Source organism: Corvus hawaiiensis, chromosome 2 (genome assembly GCF_020740725.1).
Source record: "Corvus hawaiiensis isolate bCorHaw1 chromosome 2, bCorHaw1.pri.cur, whole genome shotgun sequence".
Lineage (NCBI taxonomy): Eukaryota > Metazoa > Chordata > Aves > Passeriformes > Corvidae > Corvus > Corvus hawaiiensis.
This window is the reverse complement of record NC_063214.1, coordinates 77,147,686-77,163,100: the sequence shown is the minus strand read 5'-3', so window position 1 is coordinate 77,163,100 and position 15,415 is coordinate 77,147,686. Positions and strand designations below refer to the sequence as shown.

The 15,415-nt window shown below is 34.0% G+C and overlaps 1 long non-coding RNA gene across 2 annotated transcripts in view; it reads right to left on the bottom strand.

Moving 5' to 3' along the window:
• Positions 1-1,185: 1,185 nt before the first annotated feature.
• LOC125322138 overlaps positions 1,186-15,415 on the bottom strand; it is a 70,846-nt gene continuing 56,616 nt past the window's right edge. For both annotated transcript variants that reach the window (XR_007201862.1, XR_007201861.1), the window contains one exon: positions 1,186-1,336. This is a non-coding gene — a long non-coding RNA (uncharacterized LOC125322138). The remainder of the gene's footprint in view (positions 1,337-15,415) is intronic.

Genomic DNA, 15,415 nt, shown 5'->3' with positions numbered 1-15,415 from the left:
TCCTGTCATTTTTTCTAACACCTAAGTATGCTAAGAAGATCACAATGTGGGTTGTAAAGGTAAATCTGAATAGTAAACACCTAAAAGACATTTGGATAATAAGAAAACCTTCTTCACTAGTGCAGCAGGTAGATAACAGTACCTAAAGTAGCCATGGAACCTCAGGCCCTTGAAGCAGGAGGCTGGACTAGACAGCCCCCAGAAGTTCCTTCTAGGGACAATATCTGTGGTTCTAATATTATTCTGCTAAAGATTTTTTAGGGCAAAATAGTCTACAGTCTTTCTTTTCTATACACAGAATATGAAGTTAAGGAAAAAGGCAATAATCACCAAACACTGTCACAAAATAAAAGATTTCACCTAACTCTTGTAAGATACAGAGATGCAGTAATAAGAAAGCTGCATCAAATTAAACAGTACTTCTCTGATAGTGGTATGATGGTGATGGTGAACTGTGGCTACTTAAGTTTATTACTAAAAACACTTTTTTTCCAGAATTGGTGACTTCAAATGCCTAAATAAAATGCTGAAATTTCTGTACTAGTTGAATTAATGATTCTTGTTTTCTTGATATACTGCTGATCAATATATCATGCATTTCAAGGGTAACAATCTTAGTTTTTCAAATGTTCTTCCAGGTTTAAAAATTACTTAATATACTCTTTTGATTGTCAAAAGGACAAATTATTAAACAGTGTATCAGTAATGTTTGTTTTAAATTAAAAATATTTTTACATAAAATTCTACTTTGAATCTTTCAAATTATGAAGCAGCACTTGGAACAAGACTCTTTGGTCTAAGTGCAGTGCTTCATGCTAATTAGTAATCAGCCTTTTCAAAATCCTTCTCTGGTACGTTATCTGTTACCTGAAACCCAATACTTCCATACAGATTTAGAGCAAAAATTTACACAACTATATTTCCATGTTTCTTATAGTGTTTAGGTATATAATTTAGCTATTTTTGAAGACTGGATACTAAATTGATCTTTGATTTGTCCTAGAATGGCTGTTAGTTAGTTCATAATATGTACTTGTATACATATAACATACTTGTATATGTTTGTGGAAACCAAATTTCTCAGACCTATCTAGACCTATATCTGGGAGTGGTTTCCTAAATTTTTGCTAATAGAGTCTTATTTAATAGAAAAGCCTATAATTTGTACTCTTTTGATAGGTCTGTTATATATTAATCTTGTAAATTAAACCTCTGAAAGGTAGTACAAACATGGATGTGTTGTTACCAGACCAATTATTTACCCACCTGTGGAGGAAATGAAGGATTGCAATAATCACAGATAGTCATCCATACAAATTCAATGGAAAAATTGCAGCTGGAGATTAAACACAAACATAAGAGTTCAAAAGTTTTTTAGAAATAGACACAAAAATGATTCTTATTCCTGCAATTTAAAAGCAGAAGATTAGACACAAATCATGTAATTCTTTGACAATGGACATAAATTAAAAATGTGGTTGTTTTCTACCTAAATATGAAAATACACTGCCACAAAAATGTGAACATTTTATTCCTACATAAAATGCTTTTTCAGACAAGAAATACCCAAAAAGTCTACGGAAAATTGTTGGTTTAATACACAGTTGTACTCTCTTGGTACTACAGTGAATCCTCAGTCTCATTTCTAAAAGGTAGATCCAAGAGAGAACTGAAAAACATAAATGGTGTTTTAACTAAAAACAAAAACAAAAACAAAAACAAACAAACTGTAAAAAACCCCACAAGAAAACACAAAAATAAAAGGTCCTTAATAAAAAAAAAGGATAACAAAAAATCATTAAAATATTTCAAGTATTTATCCATCATTCTCTGCATAACCTATCATATATTTCTCTTTATCATCTCTTCTTTATTTTCTTTTTTACTTTTTTCCCACTTTCTTTTTTTCATGTATGTAAAATTTTGTAGCCTGGATAAATTTATGCTGTGGTGTTTTAGGTAGCAACTGTCTAAGTGTTTGTTTTTCACCACTGGGCAATGGTCTCCATAGTGGGCTTTTAAAACAACACAGACACGTAAGGTCCTAATAAACTGACTAGTGTATAACTAATTATTTTGGTTCCTTTCTCTTTTGGGGTAAAAATATCACAATGCAAACAAGCAAAGAAATATTTATATGAGGAGGGGAAGAAAAAGAATTACATCTTAAGGTGACTGGGGATTTTCCATCAAAGTACAGCTTGATGGAAAAAATATGCAATCAAAACCCTCAGTATTTCACACAGGAAGACTTTTTTTCCAAAACTAACACTTACTTTTTCAGTCGAACACAGTTGTCAATAATTAAATATTTCAGTTTGTCCGAGTGTTATGTTTTGACATTACTGACTTCTAATCTTTCCTAGAACCCTATAGAAATTTTAAGAGGTAAGCCTGTGATTTTATTGTTTTCCCCTTGAAAAAGTTTATTCAACACCTTCCACTATATCTTTAAAATTTTCCATCTAGCTTGATTGCTGGAAGGCCTGGTTACATAGAAGTTATAAGAGAATGAGAAATTTGTATTGCAAGATAGCAGATTATTATGCATGTTCTGATACGAGTTTCAATATCCGTTACAGAATAAATTTGGTTAGGCAAAATTAAGTGGAATGTTTTGCTTTAGGAATGATATGCTTTTTCATTCCTTAAAGCTGAACATATTTATGAGCAACTTTTAATAAATATTTTGCTGTTTTACTTCCTGTTTTCATACAATCCTTAGCAAATTTGAAGTTCGCTTTTTTATTCGACCTAATGTGTGTAAAATACAACAGCTTATTTGTGTAACATGCTAAGATTATCAGTGCTCATTAACCTAGTATAAGAACACAAGTTGCTAGGTTTGTGTGCCAGACTCTTAAAATGCTTTTCTAGCTAGAATCTCTTCTACCAACTGACTGCCAGCCCCGCAAGCCTCTGTGAGAGCTGCTTTTGGATTTGTTGTTGATGATTACTCCAACTTACTAAAGGAGATTGTGAAGAAGATAAATTGCACCATGTATTTAATGTTCACATGGTAGATGAAAGAGCTAAGGAACTTATTACCACAGCTTGGAACAGCTTCTAATGGTGGATCAAAATCTCTTACTGTAATTCCCTTCTAACTAGTTTAGAGACATGAGATGGTAACTACTGAGAAATATCTTTTTTTTGTTATTAATCTATTTAGGAAAATATAAAGTCATCCTCTGTGTAAGATCTTGTCCTATTTCCTCAGGTTTTAATGGGTTTGATTTTTTGCTCTTCAATTTTTAATTTTCTTTTCTTCTTTCTAGGTATCTAAGTCATAAAAACCACTTAATTTTCCTTGATGTGCAGGAATAAGTATATTTTTTTTTTAAGATGAACTCCTGTGGAGCAAGAAAAAGCTGTGTAATATATTAATGTTACATAATTATTTCTTCTCTTCTATTTAACCATCATCCTCTGACCGAGTCTTCAGCTTTACCTGTGAGACTTTTCCTTAAGAGAATATTTTTCCTGTTTCTGCCAGCAAAACAGGAACAGAAGTTTGAGAGGAAAAGAAAAGGTGCGCTGCTAACATATATCTACAGCAGAGGTTTGTGTGTTTTTCTACCCTTTTGCCTACTAATCTTTGTTAAGCTCTGGGTGTAGTGAAGCATCTGTTTTTCTACTTCAGCAGCCCTTACATGTGTTTGTCATTCCTATTAAATATGCATTGGAATATACAACTTGGCTGGCCCATCAACAGGTTAAGCTTCAAATTCAGGAAGTTCAATAAGCAATTCCATCTTTGGTAAAAGGTTTGAATTGTTTGCATGAAAGAAATGTGGCATATCAAATATTTCCTTTTGTAGTGCATATTAGGTGTATTATCGAAGAGGAAATCCCAGCACTACAAAAAATAATTACAGTGTCCAATGGACCCTCACTAGATGCAGACAGCTATGGTCCCTTCAAACTACTGATGCTGAGACCTCTACTTGGTTTGAAAATAAACCTACGTTATTAGCAAGGATTTTCTGTTGAAATCCTTTAGTTGATTTGGACAGCTCAAAATATTAATTGAAATAACAATAAATTCTCAGCTCTGTGCTTATGATGTGCTTCTTTTTACCTATAAAAAAATGTGAGTTGTCACTTTCACAAAACCTTCTGGTGAAGTAGACAGACAGGTATGGCATCAATAGAATTGAGCAATACATATAAGGCAGAAAAAAAGGATAAGGTTTAAGCACTGAGACAATATTTAGACAGACTGATTTTATATTATACCTTTAACAACTGCTCATCAGCAAAAGTGAATGAAGATCAAACACGTCATATTCTGCACCATTTTAATTCAAAAAGCACAATTTACAATAATCTTCCTGAAAGAAAATTAGTTCATAAGGCATACAGCTTTTTTTTTTTTTTTTGCATTTTCATTAATTATTTCATTTAGTTTAAAGAGTGGGTTTTCTATGGTGGTATTTCTTGGTGAATCAGAAATTAATGGTTTCCAATTTTTTCCCAGAGCAAGAATATTTTCCCTATTACACATCCTGCTTTTTAAATTATCAAGGTTAGTTTTTAAGAAATAAAACATCTGTATTTCCCTATAGTTCTGTTTATCTAGATTTGCTCCTAGAACTGTATTTTCCAAACAAGACTTGCCTTTGTGTTATTCAAATGAAGAGCTACTTCTTTCTCTATATGTGGGATGGAGTATAGTGGAAAGATAGGTAATCTTTCTAAGTGGAAGCTGTGCAAGTGTTAAAACACAAGAAAGAAAAAAAATTACCTTAGGGACCTCTGTTCTGAAAATTTAAACTTCTAAACAGTTTTAACACAAGTTAAACATTTAATAAGGTACAGACCTGGAGAAAGTGCAGGACCAGGGCAGATAATTTTTTATAATAAAGAAAGTATTAAAGATTTGCTATTTCTGAACTATTAATTGAGAGTTTAAGTAGTAAATTTAATAAATTTCCATAATTATTAATATTTTGCACTAAAACTAGTCATATTCATACTGCCAAAGGCATTGTAGAGACTGGATAGCCCGCAAATAAATATTTTATCAAAGATTGACTTCATGTAAAATGGGCTTTTTAAAATACATGGAATAAAATAGTCCCTGAAAAGATAGGATAAATCTATCTTTTGTTTACCTTCACCTCTGTATAGCGGTTATGTCCACGTGAACATGGTAGTGAGAAATAAAAAAATGGTATTTATCTTTGGTGCTTGTCCCTTTTGACTTGCAGAGCTGAATAGCACAAGAAAAAAAGCAGCTATAAACTTATATTGGGTTCTTCTTTATTTTCCAAGGTCCTTTGATAAAACTTACTTAAATGACCAAAGCTGCAAATGCAAAATTCATTCATTTTTCTAAATGTCTTCAGAGAGATTTCCTTTTAATTTATATCTTAACTGTCATTCTTGTTAGGTTATTGTGGGATCTAACAGTGAATGACATTTTCTCTGGCTCATGGAAAAAATCCCATTGTGAGGTTTGAATTCAGAGTCCTAATAACAAGAATTTAACTCAGTCTCCCAGAGCCATGTCAGCTGTGCAGTTTCCATTAAAAAACTGTAGCTTCATGGTCTTCAGAAGTAATACATTTTTATCACTATTGCAGAAGGAGAAAATTCAGCAGACTTTTGGACACTGGACATTTGGACATTTCAGGACATTGTTGACTCTTTGAGTCACTTCCAAAAGCATGAGATAAAATTAATTGGGATGTGTTTCTTATTCCATTTAACATTGTATTTTCATGGAATTGTTAAACAACTTGTTCAGTGCTAGCTGTAGGGTTTTAATAAGGTTCAGATACTGACAAACAAGATGTTGGAGCTAGAACCTGTGCTGCTTAGAAATGTGTACCTGTACATAAAAACATGTTTCTACTATAATTACCATCTCTTCTGCAGAAACATATCTGCTTCAGAAGTTGTCTTTTTATATATGATGACATTGCCTTTCCACCTCTACTCAGAGGAGCACACACTAATTTCTTTTCAGATCAGGCATCATGTTAATTTGTGATTCATAAAGAATTCATTGAAATAATCTATTATGGAAATGGAAATATCAAGGGTAAATACGAAAAGGTCTAAATCCATTAGAAAAAGTAACTGAAATGTCTTTATTTGACATCTTTTTGACTACTGGGACTTATCCTTTGGGTATGTAAGTTCTTTTTTTACTTCAGTCATAGTTATTCCTTGACTGTTTTTAAAAGAGAAATTTTAGAAACCACAACTGTCAAGCTCAAATTGTTCCATACTCATTTTTCTGACACTGAGTTTATAAAGTTTGTGGTATTTGACTGTAATCATTAGATACTTGTGTCATCATATTAAAAGTTTTCCTGGAAATTTACATTTATGTAAATGGTTTGGTTTCTGTTGCATAAAAACATAAAGAAGTGGTTTATCACCATTAAGACTTTGTCTCATTAACATATTCTTCTCCTTTTAAAGGAAATATATTTTAAAGTGATGGATGCTGCAGGTTATGTATTCAGCTTAGGATAAATTTTGTGATAATCAGCATTATTTTGTCCCCAAAAAAACCCCCTTGTACAGACCATATTTATTGGAATGGAAATATAAAGCTTTGATGTAAGTTTCTTTAGAAAGTGAAAAAGAAGCTAAACCAGACACGGTGGTTTGTAAAGACTATGTGTTTCCAAATCTTTTTGACATGCTGTCCAGAAGAATCAACCAGACTACCAAGGGGCTTGAAAGGAGACTTCCTAAGTGATTTTAAAAAGTAATACAGTTTCTTAATTCATCAACTGTTATTAAATTAGTGTGCTCCCTTAACTGTCACCTCAGGTTTCATCCAAACACAATTCTACAGTCATGTCTAACCACAGGGCATGTATTCACAAAACCATTTAAAATGCATCTTTTTTTTACAGATGTTCTCTGTGTATTGTTCCACATTATAATTTCGTCGTAATGATTGCAGAACAGCAATATTGTTAAGAAGATAAAGTTTAATAACATGTCACATCTTCAGCTTAGAAATAATTTAGTGTATCAAATAGATAGGTGTCTTTCTCCTTCAAAGCAAGTGCTGTTGTAAAACCTTTCCTCTGAATGAAAATGAGTGAACAGTGCATTTAAAGAAATTGTGTGTGCATAAAATGTGTAAAATATGCACAAATATTCATGTGTACATCTATACATTTCCACCCACTGTTTTGTCTCTGCTGCTTTTTTAAAGAAAAAACATTCATAATGCAGTCCCCATCTCTGTTCTTCAGGTCACATATGAAAATCCACTTTCCATTATGCCTCAAAAAGATTTTAAACCTTTTGTTTCTGTATGTGGTGAATAAGCAACCCATTTTTTTGGGATTAAACATTTCAAAATAATTTGATCAACATAGAGGCCAGTGGACAAACAAGGCTCTTTCTCTCCCTGTTTTTCACTCTCAATAAGCCACTTCACCTGCTCACTGTCAAGAGCAGACTGATATTCACTAGTGCTCACACATTCATTCACACACCTACACTCACTCCAGTTCCTGGCACCACAAGACACCAATCTTTATAGAACTGGCATCATCTGGAAAAGAACTTGTTGTTCAGTAAAAAATAAAATAGGCATGCAGACAATAGAGAAGCTCAGGTTTGTGACCACCTGTGGGACCTGTCCATACATAAGTCTATGGTACCTGATGAGATGCATCCCAGAGTCCTGAGGGAATTAGCTGATGTAGTTGCCAAGCCACTCTCCATCATACTTTAAAAAGTTGTGGCAGTCAGGTGAGGTTCCTGCTAATTGGAAAAAGGGAAACAATGCACCTGTTTTTAAAAGTGGTAGAAAAGAGAAGATCATGAAACAGACCCTCTTAGAAGCTATGCTAAGGTAAATGAAGGACAGGGAAGTGATTTGAAACAGGCAGCATGGCTTCACAAAGGGCGAGTGCTGCTTGACTGAACCGGTGGCTTATGATGGAATGACTACATCAGTGGACAAGGGAAGTGCTATGGATGCCATCTATCTCGACTTCTGTCAGGCTTTTGACATGGTCCCCCACAACATCCTTCCCTCTAAAATTGGAGAGAGATGGATTTCATGGGTCGACTCTTTGGTGGATGAGGAGTTGGTTGGATCCAGAAGGTAGTGGTCAATGGCTCAATGTTCAGATGCAGATCAGTGACAGGTGGTGTCCCTCAGGGGTCCATAGCTGGATCAGTATTGTTCAATGTCTTCATCATTGACACAGACAGTGGGATCAAGTGTACCCTCAGCCAGTTTGCAGATGACATCAAGTTTAGTGGTTCAGATGACACACCTGAAGGAGGGGATGCCATTCTAGAGGGTACAAGTGGGCTCAGGTGAATCACAGGATGCAAGGTGCTGCATTTCAGTCAGAACAACCCGCAGTTTCAATACAAGCTTGGGGTTGAAGAGGCTAGGAACAGCCCTGCTGAGAAGGACTTGAGGAGGCTGGTAAATGGAAATTGGTCAGAAAGCTGAGAGAACCCGTGGCCAGCAGGTTGATGGAGGTGATTCTCCTCCTCTACTCTCATCTTTTGAGACACCACCTGTACTGGATCCAGCTCTGGGTTCCTCAGCACAGGAAAGAGGTGGACCTGTTGGAGTGAGTCCAGAGGAGAGCAACAGCAATGATCAGAGGGCTGGAGCACCACTCCTATGAGGAAAGTCTGCGATGGTTTGGGTTGATCAGCCAAGGTTGACTCCAGGAAGACCTCATTGTGGCCTTGCAGTACATAAAGGGAACTTGTAAGAAATGTGGGGAAAAACCTCTTAGTAGGACCTGTTGAGAAACAACAAGGGGTAATGGGTTTTAATTAAAAGAGGGTAGATTTAGGCTAGGTATGTGGAAGAATTTTTTTACGAGGGTGGTGGAACACAAAAAGAACGTCCCATCCCAAGAAAGATTCAAAGTCAGTTTGGATGTGACTCTGAGCAACCTAATCTAGTTGAAGATGTCCCTGCTTATCACAGGAAGGTTGGACTAGATATTCGTTGAAGTCCCTTCTACTCCAAACTATTCTATGATTCTGTGATCTTGAGAAAATTACTATTCCTAACATACGTTTCACAACAAATAGTAAATGTCGTCTTGGACATGATCCCTTAGCAGGGTAAACTGCAGAATTCCAGCATATTTATTTATTTTGCTTCCTAGAAATATTGGTGGTTTGCAGGGAATATAAATTTCAATGAAAGAGCACTGTGACTTATTTCTCAGAAGAAAGAAGCTTCTTGTAACTTGGGTTATGCAATACTGTATTTGTTTTTATACATAAATCCATCCATGTTATAAACCATGGGGAGAAATACAGTGCTCAAATAAACTTTTTGTCTCCTAGTAGCAATACAGAGACTAAATTCCAGTCCCTTTTACAAAGTAAAAATATTCATGCTTGTAGTCTTTTGGTGAAAATACATAAAATGAAGGAAGGAAGAAAGAACATGATATTCTGATAGTAAACATAAAGCCTATATTGACATGACTTGAAAAAAATGGAATAGACAAAATTATATTTCAAGATGTGAAGAACTTCAAAACTGTGTTTTAATACCTCAAACATAAGTCAACAGTTCTAGGTTAAAGTTGTATCATATATTGCATGTTGCTGACACTGCAAATTCAAAATGGAAATAATATTTTTTAAAAAGTAGCAGTATTGCTGTTCAAGCTTGCTTTTTTATGCTTCCAGTCTTATTTTTTTCTGACCCCATGATATACTTGTAAAATCTTGGGGTTTCTTATGCATTTTTGCAAATGGTGTGTCATCTGCAACAGTATCATGACATTGAAACCACAAGTCTTAATCTTGTATATTTATTTTAAATTTATTTTTAGAAGAACAAGAACAGATCTGACCTCAGGACACACTTATTTTTGAGACTGAGTTTCAGGTTCCTTTTATTTATGCTCCTAAAAATCTGGCATTTCTATCTGTCCTTTGATCTATGTAAGTCATCGTGTCATTTGTCACTCATTAGTGGGTTGATATATCAGAATTATTGGTTGAAAATTGGATCTATCAATTCTATTTCAACATCCAGAGTTTCATATTTATCTATAAACCCAGTGCAATTCACAGATTTAAAACTCATTATTCTTCAGAGGAGAAAGGCAGGACTGCATCTTCATTTTACAATTTTCAAAAGAAAGACATGTAAAATGGGATTCATCCCAGGGTCTTTTTTTGTGGCTGAGAGAAAGATAAATTGTCTCTTCACAGTGTAGATACTTAAAGTAAATCAAATAAATCTGCTCTAAAAAAAAGTTTTTCTCTACCGATTATAATGGGTGACCAGGTGATGTAGACACCTCTATCATAGATCCCTAAAGCTGTATGAGACAGAATCCTCACAAAGAGCTGTCAGGACGTTTCCAGGTTCAGAGGAAATGTCTTGCAAAGGCAATTCAGTGCAGGTCCCTTGGGTCTCATTTGTTGAAATTCTTTCCTGACTAAAAGAATTGTACTGACAGTCTATAAATATAGCATTTATGTGGTTTGGAGGAGAATTACTGATGGTGTATTGCTGGGAGGTAAAAAGGCTTTCTATGATTTTATGGTCACTTCAATTTAATTATTTCCCTCATGTAATTCTTTTCATACCTCTGATTAAGTCATTGGTTTCGTTATTACCTGATCAAATTAATTTCCATACTATCTATAATTTTTACCAGTTACTTAAGCAATTTCCATTTACTATGTTTCTAAACAACACTGTATGTGAGTATCTCTGGTAAGTCTGCATTTGCCTCTCATCCTTTTAATGCAAATAGAAGAAAATAAGTTATCAAAATACAAGTGTTAGCTTGGCTTAATTCTGTAGAGATTTTTGATCAAGTGTAATTATTCTTAAGTATGTACACAGAGTTGAAAATAATTCTAAACAAATATTTAACATCCAATTTGAATGACTGCCCAATGGCCTGGCAAACAAAGAATTAAGACTGTGATTTTGTGAGATGCCTCTTCAAATACAAGGCATTTTGGATGACTGATATTTCATATTACAGGGTGTTTGTTTTTCTTTATAGTACTTCATGTGCTGAACCAAAACTTTAAATATTGAGTATAATACATTACAACTTTTGAAGAATAAATTCTGGCAAAATACCTTTTGAGAACGCACTACAGCATATATTGCTTCAGTATGATAATCTGAGTTAAACAGTTAAAGCTGGCTAGATGTATAAAGCTCAACTATATTGAGCCTGTCTCAAGTCATGAGACTATTAAGGGTAATGACACCCAATACTTTGTATTAAAACTTTAGGTGTCTTCATATCTTCATCCAAAGCTGACTACATCTTTGCAGGGAAGGAACATATATATATATTTCTATACACTCACACGCACACACAAATATATTTATATATGTATGTATGTATGTATGAATAAAAATATACATATCTCCAAGTTTTATAGATATATATTATAAGTATATCCAAATTTATCTTCTGTCTCTTTATATGCTACATCACTGCATTTCATGTAGCTGTATAATAGGCAATATTTGATTTTAATTTAAGCGTTATAAAAAATAGAAAATAGAAAACAGACATTTCTGTTGGAAGAAAAAATCAATGACAAGGAAAAAAACCTGTGGGGCAGAAACAGGTTAAATAATAGCCATGCTACTAAAAAGACCTGGAGCCTAGGAGCATATATTTAAATGAATTTGCCGTACCAGGAGCACATAAATAGTAAATTATTAGAATATATATATTTATTAGAAATGCTGTACTGTTTTCTCCTTTTCACATATTGTTATTGAAACTACCTTTGCAGTGAATATATAATCTATCACATTTTCCTAACAGGCAAATAATACATTTATATTTACAAATTTATAATTGTTTTGACTAATTCAGGCAAGATTAAGAAGCAAAATCACACACAGAAATAAGGCAAGGCCACACAGAGAGGAAAAGTGCAGGAGTACATTTCTGACTTTTCAGAACAGTTCCCTGGCAAAGGGCAGGTGAGGAAAAGGGAGCCAAAAGCTGAAAGGAACAAACTACACCAAATGGATGTACATGCTCTTAAAGGCATGCCTGATCCATGGGCAAATCATCACATAGTAATTGATACATGAAGCTTTATACATTTCTATTAAATTATCTTCAATTCTCCTCTAAGTGAAAACACACATCAAAACCTAGGATTTGTGAGCCAATAACCACAAAGTTACTAATGCTTCGGTGGCTGAAGGTGGGCTGCAGTGCCCAGCACAGGGATGTTCACACCTTATGTCAGAGCACTGTGTATGCTTCAGTAGGCAGCACATGTGTAACTTCAAAAAGCAGTTTGAGATGTTTTACAGTATTATGCAATGTTATTTGATCTATATGCATTCAGCTTAAAATCTTTCATTGTTTTTGCTTTTCTCATATCTATCAAAATTCCCAGATCTTTCTTCCACTTATAGAAACAAAATCTTTTTTTTTTATACAAAAGAAAAAATCGTAATAAGGTGTATTTATTTTATCTTTCTATCCAAATCATATTACTTGAAAGTCAGAATAAGGGCAATAGACATCAACAATAATAGGCCTATAAAATATTTGTAAAAAAAACCTCTTTATACAAGCACTAGATATATCTATTACTCACAATAAAAACTTTGACCAAAAAAACTCCAGTCTTAACTTTTTTGATTCTGTACAAGTGTGTCAGTTTACAAATGAAATATTTATTTTTTAATCTGGAGGAATTTCCAAATACATTCAGTTCTGAATATGTTGCAACATAGTGACGGTGGATATGACTTAAAACTTTGAAAAAAACATGTATGATATTCCATTCTATGGACACACACTCCCACTACATACACACAAAGAGTCACACATGCAGAGTGGTATTCCTGGTAAATTCACTTGGGATTGATGCTACTAACAAGGGAAATACTGCAATAACTCTCTACAATAACATGTATGTTGAATATTCAGATGCAGCATGTATGTTTTGTTCTTAAATTTTCTGTAATTTAAAAATTGTAGAACTATGGAAAACTCTTAATGCATTCATGATCACAGAGTATTCTAAAAAATAATTTTAGGAGGATGTTTCTCCTTCATCTGTTTCTCTTCTCTAGTTCCACATGGTTTAACAATTATTAAATTTTTTAAAACTTTTTTTATAATCAATGAAAATTAATGCAGTGTTAGACTAGAGGGACACTAATTTAAGTGTCTAAATGTAGTTGTCTAACCGTCCATCAAGGTCAGTGAAGAGCTAGGTAAGAAAGCCCTTGGAGCCCAGAGACTAGTCTGCTGATCAAATGTAGGTGCTTGCCTTAACGTGATACTTCCCTCTAGCCTCTCTTGCCTGAATTGTCTCATTATCCCCTGACCGTAAGGTAGCCTTTGACAGCTCTCAAGGTTGCACATCTTCACTGCACAGACTTCCTCTTTCCCTGGTACAAAGGATTTCAACTTCTCTTCTGCCCATGAAACAAGCTCAGCAACAAGTGTGGAGAATCCCACTGCTGTGAATTTTTTATGATAAAGCTCACAAAATGTACACAGTTCTTCAGGAAAGACAAAGAATAATTGCAAAAAACCTAAAGAACTGGTCCAGAAAGAAAGATGCAATGACTTGGGATTGTTTAGACTGAAGATCAGTATGTCCTCCAGGCTGTTGTGGAGAAAGCAGGAAAGAATTGGGGTGAAGCAAGAATGACCAGTTCACCTTTAAACTATTTCTCTGGTCAGTGGCTTGAATGGCTTGAATTTAAGCTTAGTATTACATGTCTTTTGAATCAGCTGAATTTTTTTGGATGGGTTGAGTTTTAGTCTCTTCATTGATTATACTTATCTGTTTTAATGACAATATGTTCTTCAAACAATATTATATTTTCATCAACATTTAAAAACTAACTAAAATGGGTATAAATGATGAACTACATCTGCTGCTTTCTCTCTGTCTGTATGCTTCATCCTTCCTATATTCACAACCTCTGTAACAGGATATTCTATTCAATGTGGTTCCCAATGCAGTCAGAACAAATATCTTCCCACAGAATATGGGAATATATGCTAGGATCTTACCTGCTTGTATTGATGTATTCTGGTTCATCACATGCTTTGCATGTTGTTCTGCCTGTACAGAGACAATCTGTCTCTTGAATTATATAATTTAGAAACAGTTGTTCCATTATTTCAGAGACATTAGTATTGCTAAATAGGTTTTGTCATCTTATTTAAATCATTTTATATAAGCATTTGCTGTCAAATGCATGCTTACGATTTTCTGAATGATTCTAGCCTACAGAACAACTGTCAGTATCACCAAAGTTATCTGTCCTAAGACACAGATGCCCATATTAAAAGTAAATGTCTTTCTTATTCTGTGGAATATACAAAAAAATTTACCACATGTCCCACCTTATTAATTGATGAAAAGTGATGCATTTTTTGCCCCAGGATTCACTGGAATGCTGGTTCTGGTTCAGAAGTAAAAACTGTATTTTAGTTATGGAAAGAATCTATTTATTACAGTTTTACATGTGCAGGCACAATAATGACATTTGCAATAGTTTTACCATAGACATTAGGAATTGCAATGGATTTTGTATGATAATACAGTTAACTTACAAGTCTAAATTTTACATAAACGTATAATGTAACATTGAATTAGCATGTATTGCATGATATGTATAAATTAATCTTTTAAACATTATAAGTTTTGTAAGCAGCTATATTTAAAGTTCTGGAATCCTCAGCAAAGTTACTAGTAAAACTTCCTTTTTGATCAGTGTTGATGTTAAATTTGAAAACAGATTAGAGCAAAAGGAAGCTAAATGAGAAAGCTTTCTCATTTTCTTCATTCTGGCTAAAATTACATAACACATATTTCAGAAAAAAGCCATCGAAATTTAAACTAAAGTTCTGAATATGTGCAATAACCTGAATTTGCATTCAGATGACTGAACAAAGATAAAATACATATGGATTATGGTAGTCATGACATTTGACATTGGCAGGAGGGTTGGAACTGGATGATCTTTAAGGTCCCTTCCAATACAAACCATTCTATATTTCTGTGAAAGTGTTACTACCCTTCCTTTTACCTAACTGACAGCCTCCAATTTAGTGCTTAAGTGACTGTCATGAGGATGAGAAATGTACATTTGCAATCCTTCATGCATGTAGGGAAACTGAAGCACAGATTTTTGTTGTACAAAAAGATACTCCAACCTGTCAGGTTTGTTTAAAGGCATTTCACAATCTTTCACCAAAAGCATTGTAGAAGTACACAGGTGGCTCAACTACATTTTGTGTGTCATATTGTTTCTTAAACTGGGGTTTCAGGAACAATTGGGCAGAGGCTATGATGTTCAGGATTTCTAACTTGGAAATGTTTAGTAATACTATCTGTAAAGTCTTCTGTAGTATAAACTCCTTTCACTTCAGTGATAGATGAGTAGGCATTAAGATTTTAGATTTAG